Source organism: Polyodon spathula, chromosome 3 (genome assembly GCF_017654505.1).
Source record: "Polyodon spathula isolate WHYD16114869_AA chromosome 3, ASM1765450v1, whole genome shotgun sequence".
In the NCBI taxonomy this organism is placed as follows: domain Eukaryota; kingdom Metazoa; phylum Chordata; class Actinopteri; order Acipenseriformes; family Polyodontidae; genus Polyodon; species Polyodon spathula.
Genome location: NC_054536.1, coordinates 18,593,927 through 18,618,078, shown reverse-complemented (window position 1 = coordinate 18,618,078; position 24,152 = coordinate 18,593,927).

The window sequence follows — 24,152 nt, the reverse complement described above, 5'->3', positions numbered from 1 at the left end:
TCTTCTATAGAGGCAAAAGAGGGGGTGGGGAAGCAGAGTGGTGCACACATCTGCATACATTGTATAATCATCCCTGGGCGACAGGGAAATGGTACTATGGTTCATACGTACTGTAAAGACATCTATAGCCTAGAGTAGGGCAGCTTCAAGATTCTTCTCAAACTTTAAATAGGGACAAGCTGCACAATCGGCAACCTAAACCACAGCTTTATTGGCAGACAGGCAAAAAATGATATTGAATACAGCTCAGCAGGCTAGTATGCAGACAGACCGCATGGAACAGGCACTGTCGTGTGAATACACACACAGGCTTATTCTTAGCAAGCGTTAAAAGAGAGTTAGGGCTCAGCCAGGACTTGCTTACACTGTAGAACACCCATCCATCCATCCATTATCATTCCATTTCTCCTGGTGAGGGTCGCGGCACTATAGAACATCTGGAAGAGAAATAACCTTCCCAGTGGGCAGGACAATGGCCCCTTCCCTGGAAAACAGTGTATCTAATTGTGCTGAACCTTGGAATTAACAAAAAGTTATTCCACATACTGCAAATCAGTCATTGTGGTATACCTTTATACCTGATGACATCTAGGTCTTAAAAACCCAGTTTCAGTATTCATCAAATTATTCACTGCCATTTCTTCTATACTATTGTAGCTGTCCTAGTCATCAGCATTTTTGTCAGACTGATAGCTCTAATTCTGAATTCACAGCCTTGTAAGGAGGGTGTATATTACTGACATTATTATTTTTATTATAGAATATGGTGAACAATATTTCTTCTATAAACTTCACTTCACAGTTTTATTATACATTGGTTGTGTGAGACCTCCTATAATAAGATTAGGTGGTGGCACCAGACCTGTGTATAACAAGACTGTTGTGTATAATAAGGTTGATGATAGAACTGCTAACCTCATTTTTTAAAAACAAACTCGCCTTCAGCACATGAACACAACAAAACACTGTCAATACAAAGACAAACAACAGCGGCCTGCAGATTTATAGTGTAATCTGCAGAAGACATGGAGAAATTTGTGGAAGAGCAGAATAACAAAAGAACTCTTAAACAATAAGCGACATACATTTAGTAAAATTCATTTTTTCTCGACACTTCTTAAAGATTGTATAAAATAAACACTACTAGTTTAACAATTTCTGTCTGCTATGTCACCAAGTATTGTAAAAAATTACAGTAATGTAATAATAATCTTTATTTTTACATAGCTAGCACCTTTCATAGTGGACCACCATCACACAGCACTTTACATGACATGAGACACGAGTGTGTGAACTATGCATCAGTTGTAGAGTCACTTACAAGAATTTCTCACCCGAAAGACAGAGCATAAGGAGGTTATTGCTCAGGGTCACACAGTGAGTCAGTGGCTGAGGCAGGGTTTTAATTGGCGACATCCTGCTTAAAAGCCTGTTTCTTTAACCAATGGACCACAGAGCCTCCAGATAGTGGGCATATAAGGGTCTAATTGATTCTGGTGACATTGACAAATCACTTGAGCTAGCGCTCTTGTGATTTATATATCATCAGAAACCCTTGATTGAATTACAGCCTTATTATGCACAATTGACCTTATATTATTATTATTTATTATTATTATTATTATTATTATTATTATTATTATTATTATTATATATGTATCTCTGCTCTTACAGCCCTGCATAGGATCCAGGTTTGCAATCCCAGTAGAACGGCAAATAATTTACAGGGACTGTTACAATCAATGAAGCAGGTTTGTGTTCAATATGAGGAGAAACAGGCAAAGATCCTAATGAAGTGAGTGCAGCCACTTAAAAAGTCTCATTTCCCTGATCTCATTGTGAATGGAGCTCTGATTGTGAACTGATTACAAATCTAGGAGGCAGACAGGCAGCACCAAGCTTGAAATTATTTAGCACAGTTGTTTTTACACAATAGCCCTATTCACAAACTGCAAGGTCTGTTTAGATAAAAAAAAATTTAAGTTACAAACATTCTCTTGGGTAAGCAGTGCTTTGAAGCAAAGCTGAGCAGTTCTGTCTGTTTAAACTTTGCTAAAGGTTTTCTGTTATAGTAAGAGGCAGCCTATACCCGACATACAAAGACAAAGATTGTACACAGGAACTACAATTAAACATAAAAAAGCTTATTTTTTAAAATATTACTTTAGAACTATGATATAGAGTATGTTGTGTGCACTGGATGACATCTGTAAGATAAGATGGAATTCTGACAAATCCTTAACTGTGATTGGTTGATTTCAGAAAACACAGCCCCTCCTCATGTCAGTATTCCAGTCAGACAGGTCCATATTGCCGGCAGCATGTCTTTAGGATGTGAGACGAATAGCCAAGTGGGGGGAAATACCTTTGGAGCAGCCAATATCCTGACAAGAGACACTGACTGTTAAAGACTGAGAGAAATTAACAAATCGAGGAACTATGGATGAGGCCTGCCAATATCTAGATCAGAGCTATTACCAAAGATCTGGGAGCCGCTGGTTACTAAATTACAGGCCTAATAGAAGCCATTGCTTAATCTTAATGTACCCAATAGCCGACTATAAATGGATCAAACAAAACTCTTTTTTTTTTAAAGCCCATTTTGATTAATTAAATCGAGTTTGCAGTTAATATACCCCTTCTCTGTTTAGCCTTAGGGATCATTTACAAAACAATCCTTACAAAAACAATTCTTTAAAGTTTAGGGCAGAATGGCCTCTTCTTGTTCATCATTTTTCTTATGTAAATGATGATCAGAAGCGAGGGTGCTATTACGACCAAACGGTCCATAAAGTCTGGTAATGCCCAATGTGGAGAGTCTTATTGTTTTTATTTTTCAATGTTACAGCACTAAAACTAAAGGTAAAAAAATGAGAAAACAAATCCTCCCGAATAAACCCTACAGGCGCACACACAGATTTGTCGACCGATCCATGTGAGAGCCCCCAGTGGAAAAGCATGTTGTGGCTGTTTAACATTGAACATCTGCAATTCCACATGACAGACTGTTATGCTAGGACATAGATTCATATTACAACACTGTTGGGAGCCCTCCTGTCATGCACTTGTGTCTCACGATCGACCATACATATTTACTTCCCCTAATGTTGCCCTGTATGCAGCTCCTCACCGCCCAACCAAACTGGCAGCACATCAAACGTGTATACACACCAGACACTGACCACCTACTAACCCTGCCTAAGCTGTGCCCAAATATACACAGAGTGTGTCATCCCGTCCCCATCCCTGCCATGGTGCCCAACATACTGGATGCATTAACAAAGTTATATATATATATATGTTGGTTTTCAGCTATACAATTAATTGCATCTTTTACAAACAACTACATACAGTAAATGTATTATATTCTAATATTACATGTTTTTTTCTGTATTAGTTCAATATTAATTTGCATTCTGTTCTCTGTTCCAGTTCATTATTATAATTATTATTACATTTATTTATTATTATTATTATTATTATTATTATATTATTATTATTATTATTATTATAAATTTGGAATCGCCAATAATTTTCTTATTTTCTCCTCAATTTGAAATGTCCAATTATTATTTCAACGCAGCTCACCGCTGCCTCCCCTGCGCTGACTCCGGAGAGATGAAGACAGACACACGCATCCTCCGAAATGTGTGTCTTTGTTTTCACTGTCCAGGCCCACCATGCAGCGACCTCAGAACTACAGCGTTGGAGGACCCAGCAGCTCTGGATAGCCTACAGACAGGCCCGCAGGGGCCTGGCCATTCTACCGGGGTCGCTGGTGCGCAGTGAGCCGAGGACACCCTGTCTGACCTAGGCCCTCCCCACCCGGACAGCGCTCTGCCAATTGTGCCCCCCGGGAACTCCCGTCCACGGTCAGCAGTGCAATAGCCTGGACCTGAATCGGCGACATCCAGGCTACAGGGCACATCCTGCACTCCACGTGGAGTGCCATTTACCGGATGCGCCACTCAGGAGCCCCCAGTTCATTACAATTAGAATCCTTTTATTACATTTATAACTTCAGAATGCTCAATCAGAATTCCAAGGTAGAACTACAAGAACCAAACCAAGTACACAATATTTAATCTTCTTTTTCCATCCAGCTGAAGAAGGACTTGTAGTCCAAAATGTCATGATATCATTGATTTTTTAAAATAAATTATTCACATTTTTGTGTACCTACATTACCTTTCTCTTTTTGATTTTGCACCTTTTGGTGCACAGCAGTTTTCCTTTATACACAGGTACTGCAAATCAGAAGCTAGGAGACATTGAAGAGAAAGAGAGAGAGAGATAGAGAAAGAGAGTGACAGAGACAGAGATAGAGAGAGCGAGAGTGAGAGTGGTCCGATGTCCAAGCTCCACTGGGGTCTTTTTCTTAAGTTGCGGGTCATGCATATTTCACAGGAGTTAAACCCAGGTCACAGCAGTTGATTGGGGATTAAAATTTCTGGTTTATCCACGGCGGGGAGAATGATACAGCGATTAGTGCAAGAGCCTCTTCTGGCAGCCAGGCTCTGCTGAATTAGCAACATGTTTGAATGAGATAAAAAGGCAAAGCTTACCCCACCGCACTTCAACCAGCTAATCCAACTACAGCTGTGAAATGAATAGCACCACATCAGCCTGCTCCCAACAAGCGGCTGCTGCCATCTCTCTCTCTCTCTCTCTCTCTCTCTCTCTCTCTCTCTCTCTCTCTCTCTCTCTCTCTCTCTCTCTCTCTCTCTCTCTCTTTCTCACACACAAACACACACAAACACACAGCATATTGTGCTGTCCCCTTTCTGGTTCCTATTGACGGGCGGCAGTCCTGTCTTACTCGCCGATAACAATCAAAAAGTGTATTATTATGTTTGTGGAATACACCCCAGTGCTCTTTAAACATCTCTACTAGTGCTGCACAAACCGGATATTCATTTATTCGAAATGAGCTCTCCACAGGTCAGGGACATCTGTGTTGATCGGGCTCATTTATTAATGAAGAAGAAACAAGTGAAGAAACAGCTACTTGGATTTGTGTGGATTGCTGTTCTCCACAGTCTAAGAAAAGCAGCAATCCACACAAACCCACACAGCCGTTTCTTCCTTTGTTTCTCTTGGAATGGTAAATTAGCTCGATCAACGCCAGTGACCCTCACCTGTTCCCAGCACCTGATTTCTGTGGAGAGATCAATCCGAATAATCAAATAATTGGTTCATGCAGCACTAGTCTCAACAAAGTGCTGTTGAGTAATAACCTGCCTAATAATCCATCTGTCAACACCTCTGGAGGTTGATGCCTCTCCAGCCCAAAGAACTCCAGGTTACACAGACAGACATGTCAAGTGTCACTCATTTGGAGTAAGAACTTTTTAGAGTCAGTATTAGTAGTGTCTCTTCCAAAAGAACAGTTCAGTAGATCAGGACAAACACCCCACAGCACGAACGTATGAATAATATATATTTTGTTATTGATGAAGTACAGTAATGAACAACAGCCTCACTCCCACTAGGTTTGAGAGCCCATCACCGGGCCTGCTGGACGAGGTCCCCCATAACAGATAGTGCCAAGGGGAAGCTGCAAGGGGGGAACTGGGGGAGGCAAATGAATCAAACAACAGAATGGAAAGTTACCAGCCTGTTTATATAGCTCCTAATCTCACTCCTAATTGTTTTCAAATCTCACTGGTTCAGTTGTTCTGACCTTGGCATCTCTGGAGATACATTCAGCCCTATCTCATTGACAGCAACAACTACGAAAGGGACAAACAACAAGGAAAAAATTGTATTATTTTTAGTACGAGAAGTTGCCTTGCCAAGACTGAAAAAACATGACTGCATTATAAAGCATAGCATAGATAGGAAACCTAACATGGTCCAATTATACACAAGGAAGGAGATACATTCCCCAGTATAGAACAAACAGCCATATTCTTATTGATTAACACTATTGATAATATTCAGATGGTGTTTTGTACCATTCAAACTGTATTTATTGCAGTGCAATGCAGCCGATAGATTTCAGAAAACAAGCCACAATGATGCCATTCAGAGACAAAACAGGGACACTGCATACCTGGTTGAGTGCTGTCTATCTCACAGACGTCTCTGTTATGAGGAGAGACAGACGAATAAGCATTTTTCCTTTATTCATTTACCGAACGTCTGTTAATATCATATTGATGATAATTTTTCTTTAATGCACCATTTGCACTAATTATGATTCAGAGAGTGAGTAATTGTATCTGACACCTAGAGTCTCCGATGGAAATCTTCACATGCAATTCCCCTGATCGTCTGCGAGGTCTGGGACATGACAAGTGGCTCTCTTTCTTTAGTTGCTGTTTATTTATGTATCGATGAGGACCTATATCCTCTACAGCCCCATATTTAAATTAGTATATTATATATATATATTATATATATATATAATAGATCTTCTAGAGAGAGAGAGAGAGAGAGAGAGAGAGAGAGAGAGAGAGGAGAGAGAGAGAGAGAGAGAGAAACAGAGAATTAAAAAACAGCAAATAGCTCTATATCCAAGGAGAACATCAATCAGTAGAAATACTTACTGAAAATCAAAAGTGATAGGTAAAAGTAATTGATAAACTGAAACCTCACTGTTTTAGTCTTAGTTATTAAAATAATTACTTTTCTTCTTAGTTGACTGCTCCGCACACAAAGTTGTAAAAAAATAAAGAAAAGAAAGTTAAAGTTTACAATGCACATAAACTGATTTATTATTGGTTTCAGTTCAGGTGTTTTGGACAACATGTGTGGAGGCAGTGCAGTAGGGTTTAATCTACACATTGTCTGAAGCCTTGATAATAAAGCAGTTTATGTCCTAATTTTTAAAGCGTGTTCTCATTCAATAAACTCCCAGTTTTACGCAGATGTTTTTAACCTTTAGGGTTCTGTTACATGATTTTGAAGACCCTCTGTATGTGCTGGGACTGATGTCTGGAATATACCCCAGTTAAGACTCTAATGCTGTTATGTTGACCTGGACTCATCAGAATGTAAAAATGCAGCCCCAAGAACTCTTTGTCTTGGGTATAGAGACATTTTCTTGCATTTCCACTCTGTGAAATCAATCACTTTCCTTTATGTGTGAAACAGCTGAAGAGCAATCATTTGAAAACACAATATTTTGAAGGCAGGTAGGGAATTATGGTAATGATGGCACCAATTTTGTGTAAGAGCTTCTTCTCTCTTCATGGAAGGATCTTTAGGGATGTGGTGCTGCTTAATGAGGAATGTCCGTGTGCGGGGTGTAAGAGTATGAGTCTGTGGCAATGCAGTGAGTTTTCAGCAGTTTACCTAATACAAGAGAGTCATTTACTCACTGAGTGGCCAAGTCAACAGAGAGCATGGCTCGCCTATTAAAACCCCCACCGTGCTGGGAGGACAAGCCTGGTTTGAAACTTGTTCAGAGTTAGGAGCTCAACAAGGAGCACTCCATTATTCCCAGTGAAAAAACACTGGTAACACCCCGTACTGTAATTCGCATATAAACACTTGCATGTATGTGAATCAAATCTAAAAAATGCATCAGACTTTGAAAGTGTATTTCCATGAGGGCAAAACAGTTAAAAAAAAATATATATATATATATATATATATATATATATATATATATATATATATATATATATATATATATATATATATATATATATAACAAAACAAAACAAAACAAAACAAAACAAAACAAAAAACAGTGGCTCATTAGTAGTTAGTAGAAGCTCTCTATGTGTTGGTTGATCAGCTGACACATGGCTAGGTATGGGATAGCCACCCTTCTTCTGAATGAAGTAAACACTTTGACAATCAGGTTAAGAATCAAGGCAGAACTTACATCAATGATCTAAGAACATAAGAAAATGTATAAACAAGAGGTTAATGTCAAAACATTGACAAGTCAGGTCTTAAAGGATCCCAATAATTCAGCATCAGCAACATGGTTAGGTAACCCGTTAATGCCCAACTGTGTGTCCTCTGATAATGGTTTGTGTGCAGAGCTGAAAGTATTGGTTAGAGTTAACTTTATCAACTCCTTTTACTTCAATCAATGCCCTCCCCACCCCCCACTAAACAGACATGGTTCCTTCATCTGATTGATGAATGGAGAGTGTTTCCCAGGTTGCGCTGGCATGCACGTGGGGTGTGCATCAGCCATGTCCTTGTGAAAAAGCTTGCCACCTCACTTGTTACAGGAGACCTCATCTAAATCATCAGCAGATAAGAGATGTCGTGCAGCTGTAAGCAGAGTAAATACAGCAAGTGAACCAAGGTGTGACTTTGTTTAATCACAATGGCAGTTTGAAGGCATGCAGACCCTGCAGAGCTGCAGGTCTTCGTTGAATCGCAATGTTCATTAACACAGATATATGGACACGTAGAGGGGTACTCCACTGACCACCTCGATTAGCTCTCAACGGAACCTCGGATCGAGCTTGTACAGCATGTAAAATCAAGCCAAGGCTGTGCATGACAATTTAAGTACTTGCAAATGAGCGCTGATGAGTCATTAAAATCTGCATATTATATAGAAATGATAATAAGTAGAAGATCAGTGTGGAATTAGGTTTCCTGTATTGATTGAAGAGCTGTATGAGCTATGAGTCTAAGCACAGGTCTTGTACAAGGAATTCCATTACCATACTGATATTAGACTGGGGGGAAATAATTTATTGTATGTGCCACAATCACAGCTTCATAAATTGGATGTTTTGTATAACAGTCTATTACGATTCACAGCCTTATTCTAACCAATAACTCAACATCATGTTCTTTACAGACTAATGAATTGGTGTGGGTGACAGTTTTACTGCCTGGTATTTACATATGACTGTGACAGGCAAAAAAAAAAAAAAAAAAAACTATTTACCATACATGGCTTAGTTGGGCACAAACAAACCATGCATACAGTACATGTATGTTTGTAAGTGAATACGCTGTGTGTAGTGTCATATTATTATAATGTAATGTCTGGTTATAAACAGTTGTAACACGATACACCCTACACACAACATATTAATTAATTATAAATCATAATAACCCAGACTGTACTCAGGAATGACTATTACAGATAAAAAAGGGTTGTAGTTGTTTTTAATTTTAGAAATATGCATGTTCTGTACATGGCATGAAAGTTTAGGCTAAACACATGAAAGTGAACTCTATTCAGCACACTATTTACTTGGGATGGAAAGAAATAATTTAGCACTTGCGCTAATCAAAATCCAATTGAAAAAAAATGTATATTTGTATTTTTTTTTTTCTGTGGTTGGTGCCCCCTTCTGAACACGCACCTCATGCCTCCTGCAAATCCAATTGGCTGCAGATTTTGAGGGTGAGTGTGAAAGTTGCAATGGTTGTGAAAATTTCAGCCCTTCAGATAATTATTTCTGATTCGTCTTCGGTTATAAATGGTCCTGCTCTGCATTTCACTGGGAGCCTCAAACCAGCTCTATTTATCAAAGGTTGCACAACTGTAACTTTTTGTTTTTTCTATATGCACAGATGTTTCGTGACTGTGGTGGAAAATCGTGATTTATTAATTTGTCCTTTTAATCTGCAAAAGAAGGAAGTGTGGTTTTGCTTATACCATATAAAATAATACATTGTTTGTTTGTGGATGACCTCCAAATGAAATGGTATTTCCCCTTTTCTTATTTGAGGTAGTTTGGGTTTCTTGGTAACTTTGTATTCCGTTGAAATGTGTTTATATCTCTTGCTTGTGCTTCCTCAGCAATAGTAGAACAGTTACAGGGAATTCCACACTGCTGAGATGTTGCAATGGCTTACTGGACTGTTCACTGAGGCTAAGTACTCGGTAGAACAGGTGCTTACCATTTATTGTTTTTCAAACTTTGAACCAGTTTATTTCTAACTTTAAATAAAAACCCATGCTGACCAATCAGCTACAACGGAAGCAGAAACACTGGCAATATGCAGCTCACACAGTACATGTGTGTATATGGGCTGTAGGGAATAATGGATTCATTTGTTTGGCAAGTTGTGTTTCTGAAAGAAAGAATAAATTAAAGGCTGTGTCAAGTAAGGATTGAATAATAGTCTACAGAATAATTAAAACATTTATTGTACTCATTTTAAGTCCAAACCTTGTAATGTACTAATTATTATTATTATTATCATCATCGTCATCATCATTATCATTATTATTGTTTTTAATTTATTAAATAAACCCTAAATACAAACAAAGCTAGTTCCTCCAGGAAATACCTTCATTCACTAAATGAAACGCTGCTCTTGTTCTTCCTGTTCCCAGGTACAAATTTTCCTGTCAATCTAATGATCATATTTGCAGGGGGTAGTTTCTCGCCTGAAACGTTGAAATCAGGTTTGCATGAATTTATGCAAAAGAAAAACTGTTTATAATATATGTATATTTGTAATATATTCTGAAGTCTTATTGAATGATTTACAGAAAGTGAGTATTTAACATCTACTTGTCTCATCAATGAGTAACGGGATTGTACAGCATAGAATACAGCGCAGCTTGTGTCCCCAAAAATTAAAATGTAAGGAAACGTCAACGTCAAGGATGGAAAAGGAAAGGATATTTTCCTCAAATGTTGGTCATAAACATGTATGGTAATCAAACATGAATTCATCATGGGAATAAATACATAAGTACAAGAATACAGTACATGCATTCGTACATCAATAAATAATGCATACCAAACTATACTTAACAAGGCTACAATTACATCAAGTGTTTCTGGTGACATGATAAACACAAGCTGGTAGCTCAAGGCCATGTTGGAGTTGTACAGCACTCCAGCCTGGCTGTGCAGAGCACTGGAGCTCAGTCAATAGAGAAAAATAGTGAAAGATTACCTTAGTGTTCCCTGTCTTACTGAAGAGATAATACATTAACTCATTGACTAGTGACAAACATATTGAACAGAAATACTTCTGATAAATCCTACAATACTACTACTAATAAATAAATACATTGATTAATAATAATAATAATAATAATAATAATAATAATAATAATAATAATAATAATAATAATAATAATAATAATGTGCACAGTAAGGGGCTATAATTGTTGGTGACTTATAAATGTCTAGGGTTTACACAATAACTATGAATGATAAGGCTGTAAACCCCTGTAGTTTATACAGATGTATGGCTACCATGACTTCTACTATGTTTTTTTATTATAATTATAATTAGCTCAATATAGGCTATTGTAGGTAGACGGCTGATTCTGTCAAGTATATAAAATGTGCAAACTCTTCCTGAGTCACTGAAACTCACCCCGAGCCCTGTCTGTGGGAAATCTATTTTTATTAATTGAAGGAAGCAAACTCATAAAAGAAGAAATGCCATTTAGAAATGAAGAAACGTGTATTTAAAGAAGTACAGGGTTGCTCAATAAAGAGGTTCATGAGTGTTTTGTAAGAGGGGCGATTAATGTTCAGTCATTTTGAGAATGGGATGGCATCTCAGCCCATTTAATTTAATGGAAAGGCCAGGGTTGCACGCGAACCCTAAACCATATGGTTCAAAAACGAACGCCTTACAAAACAACTAAAGAGCAAGCTTTGAAGTCAAGGGGTAAGTGTGTGTCTGATGCTGCTGTCAGTATGAAAAACTCATCAGCCGCTAGCAGGAGATCCATTACAAACTCTACATATTAACATTTTAAATCACGTTTTTTTTTGTTTTTTTTTAAATGACACTATACATAGTTAACTTTATTATCCATCTAGATGGTACTAGAATGTTCTGAAATCTGGTGTACTGATTGACTGCGAGTTACTTCCTGATTTATAATGCCTAACGCAAACGCTGCTGGGAAGGAGAGGGAGAGTCTCTACATGTCTGCCCTCTCCTGGTGGCCATCACTGATATCCCCTTGTTTCATATCCTTATAAAAGTTTCCTATAGTAAAAACATAGCAAAGTGTAAAGAAGCACAGTGAGAGCATGCTAAAGCAGTGTAAAGAATTGTGAGGTATGGTTAACCCTATTAATAAATGCTGGTAAATGGATAGTATAGCCATGGGAGAAGCATGGGAAAACCACAAAAATGCTGTGCAAATGTACTGCAGTATTGTCATCACTATTGAGCCCACAGAAGAGCTGACACAGGTGTTGTCTGCTGCTAGTGGCTCCATTAGTGTGTGCAGCTGCACAAATCCATCACTTCTGGAGGCAAGAGAACTGCACTGAGTGTGATATGAGCAAACTAAGACCTTCCAAACAGTTTTAAAAACACTTGTTATGCTGTTAACTAAGAAAACGGGCACTGGATATGCCTGGCTTCGCTTCACCGTAGATCTGCTTCCAAACCACGATGAAACAAAAACCAACTTCCACCTTGGCAGTCTGACTCTGTGCACACCATCTTCAGCCCACCACTCCACTGGGAAAGTGCAACTTCACATTATAGCTATCTTGTATAAAAAGAAAAGGCTTTTACATACTGTGATGGGCTAGATTCTCAAAGCTATTTACTTCATATAGGCATAAGGTATTTTTTCCTTTTCTGAAAGTAAATAAAAAAAGGTGGAGCAGTTTTTCACGATGGGGTTGTGAAAGACTTTCAACTGACTGCTGTCAAGTACTGTGTGTGAAAGGAGAAAACGATGGGGACGTTTCTACAAAACAGCTGTGTAAATAGTTGCTTATTAGTCATTAATCAAACCTTAATTGTTACTAAGCATCAGTGAAGATTATTCAATCTTACCGTAGAAAAATGAAATACTCAGATTGGCTGAGAGGAATACAATAAAGGTGAACCAGGGTAGTGCGGAATACTTGAGTGGGAAATATATAGGAGTAAAATGTTTCTTCCTCCAAGGATCTCACAGCAATGAGATAGTGTAACCTACCGCACAGGACAGTATTTGGTTCCAGGAAGCAGCATCGTGTTTATTTTTTTGAAACTGTCGCTTGAAGACATTGAATTTATTCCATTTCTTTTACTATTTCTAAAGTCAGCACTACCAAGTGTTTAAACAGCATGTGAATTCGAGAAGGAACCAATGAGGGAATACATTCATTGTTATTTTGTTAAAAAAAAAATACTGAAGAAACAAATGAAAATAACATGAACAGATGGCACACTTTACTTAGAAATTATATATAGACTGTCATTTTCCACATTGTGCTGACTACAAGTTAAAAACGATGGTCGGTATGAAATTATTTACTTTTAATTAAAGTTTTATTATAGTAGTTTTGTGCACTGACCCCAACCCTAACCCCTGCATGTCAGCAATGTTAGCCCAGCTGTTAATACAGTCAAGAGAGTGTGCTGCTACCATAAATTACTTGGTTCAATCACATTTAATAAGTGCAGCGTAACATATGCACTTATGGTGATTAATACATTTTAAAGCCTGTGGTTGATACATCCCCTTCTTTATAGGAGGCTGTGTGGTCTGGTGGTTAAAAAAAAATGGTTTGTAACCAGGAGGTCTGCAGTTCAAATCCCAGCTCACTCACTGACTCACTGTGTGACCCTGAGCAAGTCACTTAACCTCCTTGGTCTTTCGGGTTTGATGTTGTTATATGTGACTCTGCAGCTGATGCATAGTTCACGCACTTGGATAAAAGCGTCTGATAAATAAACTAATAACAATAATACATAGGGGTCTATCCAGTTTAAAGGCTGGGTACTCTGGAAGGAGTAATAACTTAACTTAAATTAATGTAACGTGATAGGGGCTATTCACACTCCTATCAGACTTGTGTTAATATGTATCAATGTAAATATTTAGTTGCGGCTATGCGACCCTAATTTTATAGAGCTTAAGGAACTCTCCAACAGTTCACAAGTTTGTAATTATGTAGGGAGCAGCCCAAATGCAAACAATCATGGAAGGGAGAACACCACAAGGGAAGTAAGTTATAAAAGGAACAGTTTTATTTATGTTCAATAAACATAAATACAATGTCTAAGACCACTGAGTAAAAACAAAACAAACATTAAAAACACTATAGATGGATCCGCGAATGGCTCACCAGGTGAAAGCACTGTGGCAGAGATTGCAAGTTCGAATCATGGTTGTGCAAGGCAGCTGGTCTTCACTGGGGACTCTGGGGAGGGTGCTGCACTGGCTTTGGTCCCCCCAGGGCTGGGGTGACTCCTACAGGCCAGGACCCAAGTGAGCTTGGGGGCGATTTGCTGGGCTGGTCTTTGTCCTCCAGAGGTTGGTAGTCTGTAGACATCTGCTCTCGATCTCCTGGGTATGAAAAAAGATGCAGATTGGCTCTTATTATTAGCATCCATAATATCATCCCTGGTGCCATTATCATTTTATTGTTTGCTTTTTTTAATTTGGGATTTTATTTTATCATCTACAGCTATTAATAATTGTCCTTTCATTGTAATGCAAACCCACAGCACCAATATAATCTTACAGGCTGATTTCAGAGACTCTGGCACTAGTCTTAGACTACCTAATGTTAATGTAGGTAGGTATGTAGTCCAAGGTTAGTGAATATCTGGGTGTGATCATACAGTCACTGAAGTTTATGAATAAACTAAGAATACAGAATACTGTACTGGCTCAGTGTAAGACAGATGTAACTACAACATTCAAAAAATGAAGACGTTTGATTCATATTTTGATATTAACGATTCGTTTCACACACCCCAGTTAGCATTAATCTTGCACTAATTTACCTAAGACAAACTAGCATAACTTTAGATGTTCAAGATCCTAATTGTAATAATAACACAAGTATAGTGTCAGACTTGTGCTGCTCCAGTAGGCAAGGCTATTACCACTTTAATATTCAGGTCCAGGTTACAACCCCAAAGAGTTACCTTTGATCCCAATGAATCCTTCAATGGGGTTAGCCAGTAGCTAGACTATAGCTCCCTGAGAGTGTGGTATCCAGAAAAAGACACTGACCACCCAAAAATGATGCATTCGGCTACTTTCAGGGTGAAAATGCACCCATCCACCACACCAGAATTGTACATGAATGGTTTAAGGAGCATGACAGAGACTTGATGCTTCTTCCATGGCTACCACCCACAATCCTTAGATCTCAATTAAATTGAACATGAATGGGTTGAACGTAGACGACACATTAATCGTTAGAAAGCCTCTGCCCACCTCTCTGCACCAACTGTGTGAATATGAATAACTGATTAGATCTCTCGAAAACCTTCCAGCACCTTCTGGAACTCTGCCACTTTCTGTCAAGGCTCTGATCAGGGCAAATGGTGACCCAATTCAGTATTAGGTACAGGTTCAAATAAGTGGCTTGCAGTTTTTACCCCAAATATCTAATCATTATTTGTAAAGAGTTAGTTAATATGTTGAGGCTAGTTGAAATGTTCAGGTGAACTGAAAAATAAAAACTGACAAATAAAAATATAAAAAGCATTGTGACAGGAGGGCTTGGTGGTGACGTCCCCAGACCAGGAAGTTGAGACACACACACACCCACACATACATACACACACACACACACACACACACACACACACACACACACACACACACACACACACACACACACACAGGGCTCTTCTGCCCTGCTACAAGCATCAATTAAAATAAAGCGTAAGTAGAAATAAATAACTAAACACGAAAAAAACAGCCTTCAAAAGTGGCAAGCTCCTCACAGCAACAGTGTGTAATGGTTATTGTCATTCAGCTCATAACCATAAAAAAGGAGAGTCAATTTAATTACAAAACAACAGGCAATTTGGGAGTAGACAATAAGCAGCCATTAAGGTAGGAAAGAACATATTTTTAAAAAGTGTGAGCCAGCTCCTCAGTCCCTACCACAGGACAATAGAAAGAAACATTCTCAGAAAGAAAGAAAAAAATCAGTTTATTGCTTCATTGCCTCACTCGCTCTGCCAATACCTATCAGTTTATGCATCTGGGATTTAATGAGAAAGGAGAGGCTAATTTGATCATCTTCAATCTCGTTCTAATGCCAAGCCCCTGGCTACGATAAGCCAATATCACTGAGGCAGGGAGCACTGATTATTTTTAATCTCATCATATGTCTTTTCCGGTCAATAAACTCCCCCTCAAATCAAATTGTTACCGAACATAACCTACTGCTAATGTCCATTGGGCTTGGGGCTCCCTGCTATAATGTAGTTTGTCATAATTAAGCGTGCCGCCTAATTAATTAAGTGGTCAGGATGCTAATTGCCCCCAGTTTGAAGAAGGGAGGTTGGAGGACAGTGAAGGGCAGCTTTGAGGTTGAAGGGCAAACAATGCCTTCCTCATCTCTGTCATGGGTAAAATATTTGATCAGACCAAATAGAAAAACATAACTGCATCTTCTGAAAACCGTGTTTACCCAATTCTTGAAATCGGAAAGTACTTTAATAGATTTTTGTACAGCAGTGATGGCTGTCTTCACTGACCTCAAATGGAACTAATCGTTGATGATCTTCTTTAAAGGTAAGGTAGTAATAAGCATGTAATTAATGTATTATAGCACATAGTTCAACAATCATTTTAAGATAATCAAAAGAGATAAATGAATTTCCATAACTTCAAAAACCCCTAAAAAAAGTAAAAAAAGTGAAACTGCATTTATTTGTTTTGTTCTTGAAATCCAATGGAGAAATTATATAGTTAAAATTTTTTAATATTCCCATACAAAAAAAACATAGTTAGGCAGTAGTGTTAGCCTTTTTGTTTTTTAATAAAACATTTTATTAGGCTTCCAGGCCATAGGCTGGGAAGCCTATTGTTATTGCTAGGATTATTCTTATTCTTCTTATTATTTTTCTTTATAGGGTGTCAAAGTTGCTACAATAAAAAAAAAAAAAAACAGGTTATTGCTTTAGATAAGCAATAACCTTTGTCTCTGAAATCGCTAGTCCGATTGAACCAAAAATTGATACACATGATCCTAGTGTGGTTGTCTTTAAAGATTTTTCAAGAGAAGTTGCTACAATAAAAAACATGGCAGCCACGTTGGATGACATCATCAACATACAAAATTGACTAATACCGCCTTATAGAGTGCAGAAAGGGCCATGGTTACTATGAAACACATATAGTAATCCATGTATGCTCTATTAACAAATATCATTGCCCATGACTTTTGACCTCTCCTAAAGGTCAAATGTAAAACTGGCTTATAAGTCATAATGGAGTGCAGATAGGGTCATAGTTACTATGGAACACATATAGTAACCCATATACCTTCACCCCCTACGCTGCCTGCTACAAACTTGAAAATGTCCTTTTTCAATTGTCACTCTTTGACTAACAAATCTCTGCTTCTCAGCGAACTTATAACCGATACCAATCTCAATCTTCTCTGTCTAGCTGAAACATAGCACTCTGTAAACGAAGGGCTATTCCTTCTTTTACAAACCTCACCGGCCGAGGCAGAGCACTGCTGTTATTGCAAATTCTGTGCTTGCTTCTTCAGTTCTTTCTTTGCCTGCCTTTTCTTCATTTGAGCATCAAATCGCCATCAAGCTCCCCTCTCCCATGTCCCTCACCCTTGTTGTTATCTACCATCCACCTAAGAGGAACTCAGAAATAATTCTCTGAAATCATAACTATGGGACACGGTAAACCCAATGTTCTCTTTAAGACCATTTCCCAAATCCTACATCCAGCCACTGACAAATCCAACTCTCGTTCATCCTCCTCTCTTACCCGTTATGATTTCTTTCTTTCAGAACAAAATCGACAACATCTATTCTACGCTCTCCCACTACAAACCCTGGTCCTCCGGTTGCCCCTCCTACCCTCTCCTCCTTCTCTCCTCTCTCCATTGCTGATGTTTCCACCCTACTGTTGAAATCAACTACTGCCACATGCTGCCTAGACCCCTGGCCGACTAACCTTGTCTGTCTTTTTGTGCTTCTAATCTTGCTCCTTCCATTATGCACACTCTCAACTTGTCCCTGGACCTGAGTTATGCCTGTACTCAACCGTCCTATCCCCCACCCTCCCCTGCCCCCCATTTTAACTTTTGTATGTCCACACAGTCAACTTGTAATCCAAAGGGTAACAGTGTTCCTGTTCATTAACTGTTGCATATCAGACTTAAACAGCACATAGAGTAGTCTATGCTGCTGTCACTAGTAACCACCATAGCCCTGTCCACTCTATGCATTTAAACAGTATTAGTTGCTGTGACAGGGCGAGGAGCCCTGCACATGAAAAGGGGGCAGGGCAAAGCCCTGCCATAAATGTGTTTGTTTATTTTTAGAACCAGGTACTCCTCCACCCCTGTGCAATTTATTATTTTGTATTGTGATTTGTTTATTGCGTTTATGTATTTTTAAATGATGCTGTAGCCGTGCGTTTGTTTTATTATGTTTATTGAAATGTGTTCTGGCAGAGGTGAGGTCAGCAGCTCGTTCTCTGCCAGTAGTAATTAAAAACCTTGTGCAGAATTAAGTGATTTAATTTGTTGCTAATCAGGAAATGGTCACCTGCTTAAAGCTTGCAGCGCTCTCCAGTCTGGATGGGTGTTCAGAGGAGTGAACGAGAGTGAGTCAGGGTGAAAGTGAAATTAAAAGACTATGGAGTGACAGCAATTTGCCCAGCCTGACCTGTTTGTTTAGCGCCTTAGCACTGCAGTATTTTGCCTTTGTTTTTGTTCCTGCTTCTGGCCTGATCTCACCACTCTACCATCCCTGTCACAGGTGGTTTTAAACTGGCTTAAAAGTTTTAAATATGGTTAGCATCTACACTTCAGAGCCTTTAATACAGTACTCGAGGACCGGACCCACACCACCTCAGAAGGCAGTCTCCAGTCTGGTTCAAAATTAGATTGCATCAGGTATGGGGTTTGTCAGAAGTGTGGACTGTAATACCGAACTACATTTTTTGTGTATCCCCCAGAATCCTAAAATGTTCTTTGATATGTTTGGAGCATGCATATTGCAAATAACAGGTGTCTGAAAGACTTGCTATAGTGTACACTTCATACTGGGTATTTTATGCTGAAAAGGAAATCTGTCAGGACATCTCTCTTAAACTAGTGGGGAAAGTAATAAAAGCACAAGCAACTGCAAGAATGAAATGCGAGTTAAAAGTAGGATCCGGGATGAGCAATTAATGTAATCTGTCAGCTCGGTTTAAAATTTAAATGAAACTGAGGCTCAGTCAAGATTTGAAGGTAAAACAAGTGGCATTGTTTTGTAATTAACAGTTTTTCTTGAGTTTATTTAAGAAACAGAATGAGCTCAAAATTAGTTTAAAAGGGATGTCAAGTGATAAAATAATAAATCCTGAAAACGTCAATCCCTATTTTATATAAACTGAAAAGAAATGTATCATTATATTTGAGCATCAAAAGTATTTATCACTGAATTGTACTTCTGTGAGTTTTACATCGAGTCCATATAATACATTTTGCTGTATGTTTAGATTAATTTTGCTTTTAAATAATAAAGTGATTTTTTTTTTTATAAAAGATTTTATTTAAATAAAATAATAATAATTACTGATAGTGGTATCAAAAATGCATTTCTAATGTCACCAATGTTCATTTTTAAATAATGAGTGTAACCACAAAAATGTAAATGTACTTCTTTACAGCGATATTTCAAATTTAATACCAGTCTAAATATTATATCCCCCACGAGAAACATGAAATAATTCAATTCCCAGGTTCCGCGCTGGGAAATGGTTCTTACTTTTTAATCAGTTTTTTCCCCAGAAGCTTTGCAGAAAGTGTTTGACCACAGAGCAAGTTGTGGAGGAAAAAGGAAAGTGCTTTGCGCAGCTTTAAGAGGCCTCAACTTTTGAGAAGTTTCTTTCTGCTCCTTTTTAAAATGTATTTCAGCAGATTCCGTTCAGGTAAGCTTGTTACCTAGCTGTTCTGTATCAGCTCCTTGCCTTTCTGACTGACCATTAGCAGAGGGTCAATGTGCTGGGAGATGAGGCAGCCGGAGCTCTCTGCTAGACTTTAATAAAGCGTGACGGCATCATAAGCTCTGCTCAGATTACTCTGCTGCTCTCCCATTACCCTGCAAATCTGTCCCCTGGTACTTGGGGGGGGGGGGGGGGGGGGGCGTTCCAGCTCAGCTACAGCCATTTACCTTCCACTTCCCTCAATCGGCTCAGACATCTTGCACCAGATCAGGTATACTTTAAGCAAAGCCTCCGTCACACAACGGATTTCTCGTGAATCGATTTCTCACGCTTTCCTCAAAGCATATTACTTAAAATAGTGGAATTTAATTGTCAACAGACAGGAATATGAATAATCATATATATATATATATATATATATATATATATATATATATATATATATATATATATATATATATAATATATATATATTGAGAGTAGATCATCGCCATAGCGCCATTTATCTATTTATGAGTGTGTATAAAGTCTGACTCCCTAAAACAAAAACGAAAAAAAAAATAGAAATCTATTCGGGGAGTCACGTAAACTGAGGGTGATGACCACAAGTAGGACCAAATATAGGACCAAATATCCTATATATATATATATATATATATAAACTCCATCAGTGTATATATATATTTTAAAATCTCTCCTGTGGGTGACTTATGAAGACCTGTTAACCAGGGGTGGGTGAATGGGATTTGAGGAGAGGGGATGCAATTCTGAAAATAGCAACAAATTACACTTTTTAAAATTTATTTTTTAAGTAATACAAATGTATTTATTTGATGTAATGCATCCTTAATGAGTTCAGTCACATAAGTATGTGTCATAATGTGTCATCGCTGGATTAATTTGTATCTAATCCCTTTACAAGAGTAGCCCAAGGAGAGAGCACAGATGGCGTTACAGTAAATACAGTATAACTGTAAATCTCGAAAAACTACTCACTTCTAAATCTTTTGTAGTCATCTTTGTATTACTTTAGTATAAATACATGTTAATTTGGATTCATATGTTGTTTTTTTCTGACTTTATGAGAACAAAAAGATACACATTTGCCCGTTTTCCCATTGGAAATAGTGATATTTTGAAATTTACCTGTCCTGGTCACAAAAGCAAAGTTTGTGGGGAATAATAGCCATTTTCTATACTTTTGAGGCATAAGCAATTAGGAAATAACACTTACTACCCAGGAACAAAAATTGCGTTACATAGTGTTATCAGTAACTTCAGTGAAAAACCTGCTTCCAGATCAACCAGCAAAATAGTTAAAAAATGACCTCAATGCTCTGTCTGGCACTTTAGACAAAAGCGTAGGTCTTCAACTTTTAAAAAAAACTTGCATTGCGTGAATGTAAAGCACATGGCTCTACAGAAACCCGCAGAGGCTTCTTCACACAGAGTGGTGAGGGTATGGATTGGGTTACCTAGCCATGTTCTTGATGCTGAATCACTGAGATCCTTTGGAAGCCGACTTGACAAAGTCAACCAGTTACTTGGAAGCAGACTAGCATTGACAGGCCGAATAGCATCCTCTTGCTTGTACATTTTCTCAGGTTCTTATATACTGTGTGGACCAGATGCTTAATAAAATTAAACATATTGTTACAGACTGTGCCAGACTGTGCCAATAAAAAAGAAAGAGAATTGTTTCCAATTGGGATTAAATCTTCACCCACCATCCTCCCTCCCTCTCTCTCTCCGTCTCCCAAACCCTGCGCTGGTACAGCTGTATTACAGAAGACAAAGAATTCCTTTGCAGGATGATTCTTCAATTACGAGAGATTAATCCTCCGTTTCACCCAGTGTAACACAGTGAGGGATCTCTGTTACAAAAAAAAAATGCTTCGGGAGGCATTTATGCTGACCGATAGGAATAGATTGACGAAGATCTTGCGAATGGTAATTAATTTGATTATGCAGGATACGCAGCCGTCTCGGGACAATGGGATTCGAGGGGATGTTTTAATCAGGGAATGGAGATTAATAGACTGGCTGATGGTGCTGGTAGGTTGGCCACAATAGCCTACATTTATAGTTTGTGTTGCCACATAGTCAATTTGCCTTTAATTATCTTCTATTCGGACTCCCCCACCCCCCCCCCCCCCCCCCCCCCCCACCACACACACACAAAAAATGTCGTTAGAATAAAGGAAATAAAATAATAAGAGGCCATTTCATTCTTTTTTCTTCTCCTGAGTTAATAGCCTGAATGTTAATTTAGCCTGGAGAGTTTATTTAATACTCCTGATGGTGACTGACAGTACAGAGAAGCCTCATTAATGAAAATAGTGTGTTCATGATCACCAGGACACACTGCATTGCATTGTGAAAGGAGAAGCAATCATTTTAATGTTACTGAAAGAAAAAAAAAACTGAGGGTGCTGAAGAGAACTTGAAATATAATAAGCTGTCTTAGTTGTCCAGTTCTTGTTTTGGTAAATGAACAGGCACTTTATCTAGGTGACCACCTGTCCCTAATTAGACGGGACAGCCCCTAAATGCAAAGATCAAGTCCCAGTCCTGGGCTAAATGCCTCCAGGATGGAATTTGTCCAGGATTCCTAGACAAAGTGCAATCTTACAGTTTACCAACACAGTCAAACCACAGCAAACCTGTTTGGAGCAAAGCCCCGTCCCTGCTGCATCATTTTGCAATGCCTTACACAGCCCCACAATGATTGGCACATTGGATAGCCAATCTAAGACTTAAAACTATATAGTACCATCATCCTGTGACTTTCTATAGTCACATCACATGTTTCACAACAGCCTGATACTGATCTGCTTTGGCTACAGCAAACAAAATACAATTCGTACAATATTTTAATTTCAGTGTTTTCTTTGTTTATGCAAAATGGCTGACTGTAAACGTTGCAGTGATGTTGATAGTGACATGTCGGTAAAGGAAGGAGTAGCCTAGCATAAGGCTTACTCCACAAAATTATTCAGAGAAATGGGTTATAACTGTCATACATGTGGATTAGGAAAACTGCAAATGACTTTATACATTATTGAAGAAAAGATTTTAGAATTGGATACTGAGACAAAAACAATAAGTTGATACTTCATTTTGAAATACTGTTACTAAATATACAGTATAAAATATGTAAATATACAATACCTCCCCCCATAAAAAATGGTAAGTGTCCCATTTCTGCATTTTGAAAAGGTGGTCACCTTAGCTTTACATCTTTAAAAAAAAAAGAAGTTAAAAGAAAGCTCTCAGTTTCCTTACCTTGAACTATGACAACCACATCTGTACCACTATGCAAAAGAGCCTAGCTTTTATCCAATCAGTATTGGATAGCGCATAACATCTCCCTGTCTGTAACACAAGCAGTGTTTCTTGTAGATCCCCACTGGTAGAGGTTGCATGTAGTCTCTCAGAAGTTTACCATGGTATTTTTGTACTGTATTTTTTAAAATTTTACCCCCATGCATTTCCCCTGGTTTTACTATTCATTTATCATAGTCTTCCATGATTTGCCACATTTTTAACATGCTTTACCTTACCTCTCTGGGCTTTATAGTGCTTACCCATGCGTTTGCTATGCTTTATCACACTTCGCTATGCATTTACAGAGGGAAACTTTCCCAGCGGCCTTTCTTTGACAGATTTAAAATTTTAAAAAAATGAAGTGAAAATTTCGGGGCTGCCGTGTGGATGCTACAAGTCTCAAAGTCAATCATGCTCTCCTCAAACAACCGTTCCTGCAGCTGGGGGGGTGGGGGGGGGGGGGGTTTAAAGCACAAAGCACGCGGACATTGGCAATAAGAACACAGCTCTTTGAAAGATAGATTGAAGGTGACAGTGAAGTTGACATTTAGATTTTGGCAAGTGAATACTGCATTCTGCAGAAATAAATAAAAAACCTTCTGTTAGCCCACCACGTCACACAACTGGAATGGTATAAGCACTGCGGACAGGCAGAGTTGGAATCAAAATGACAGCTACAATCAGACCAATGTTTGTAAAGAAACAGCACAGAAAATATATTTGTTAAATTGTGTGTGTGTGTGTGTGAGAGTGTGTGTGAGTGTGAGTGTGTGTTTGGACACTATCTTAGAAATGTCTTTAAAATAATTCTGCTGGTTGAGCAAATTCCATTCACAAAATATCATAAAAAATTGCTCACCTTGTTCGTCTTTCATCTGCCCCACTCAATCCAAGTGTGCTGTCTGCTCGGCTGCTCAGAAATGACTGATAAGTGGGATCCCTGAGCAGCTCACCTGGTTGAAGCGCTGCCGCGTGCTGTGCAGGCTGAGTCATACAGCACAGGTTTGTGACCTGGCTCTGGCTCTGGAAC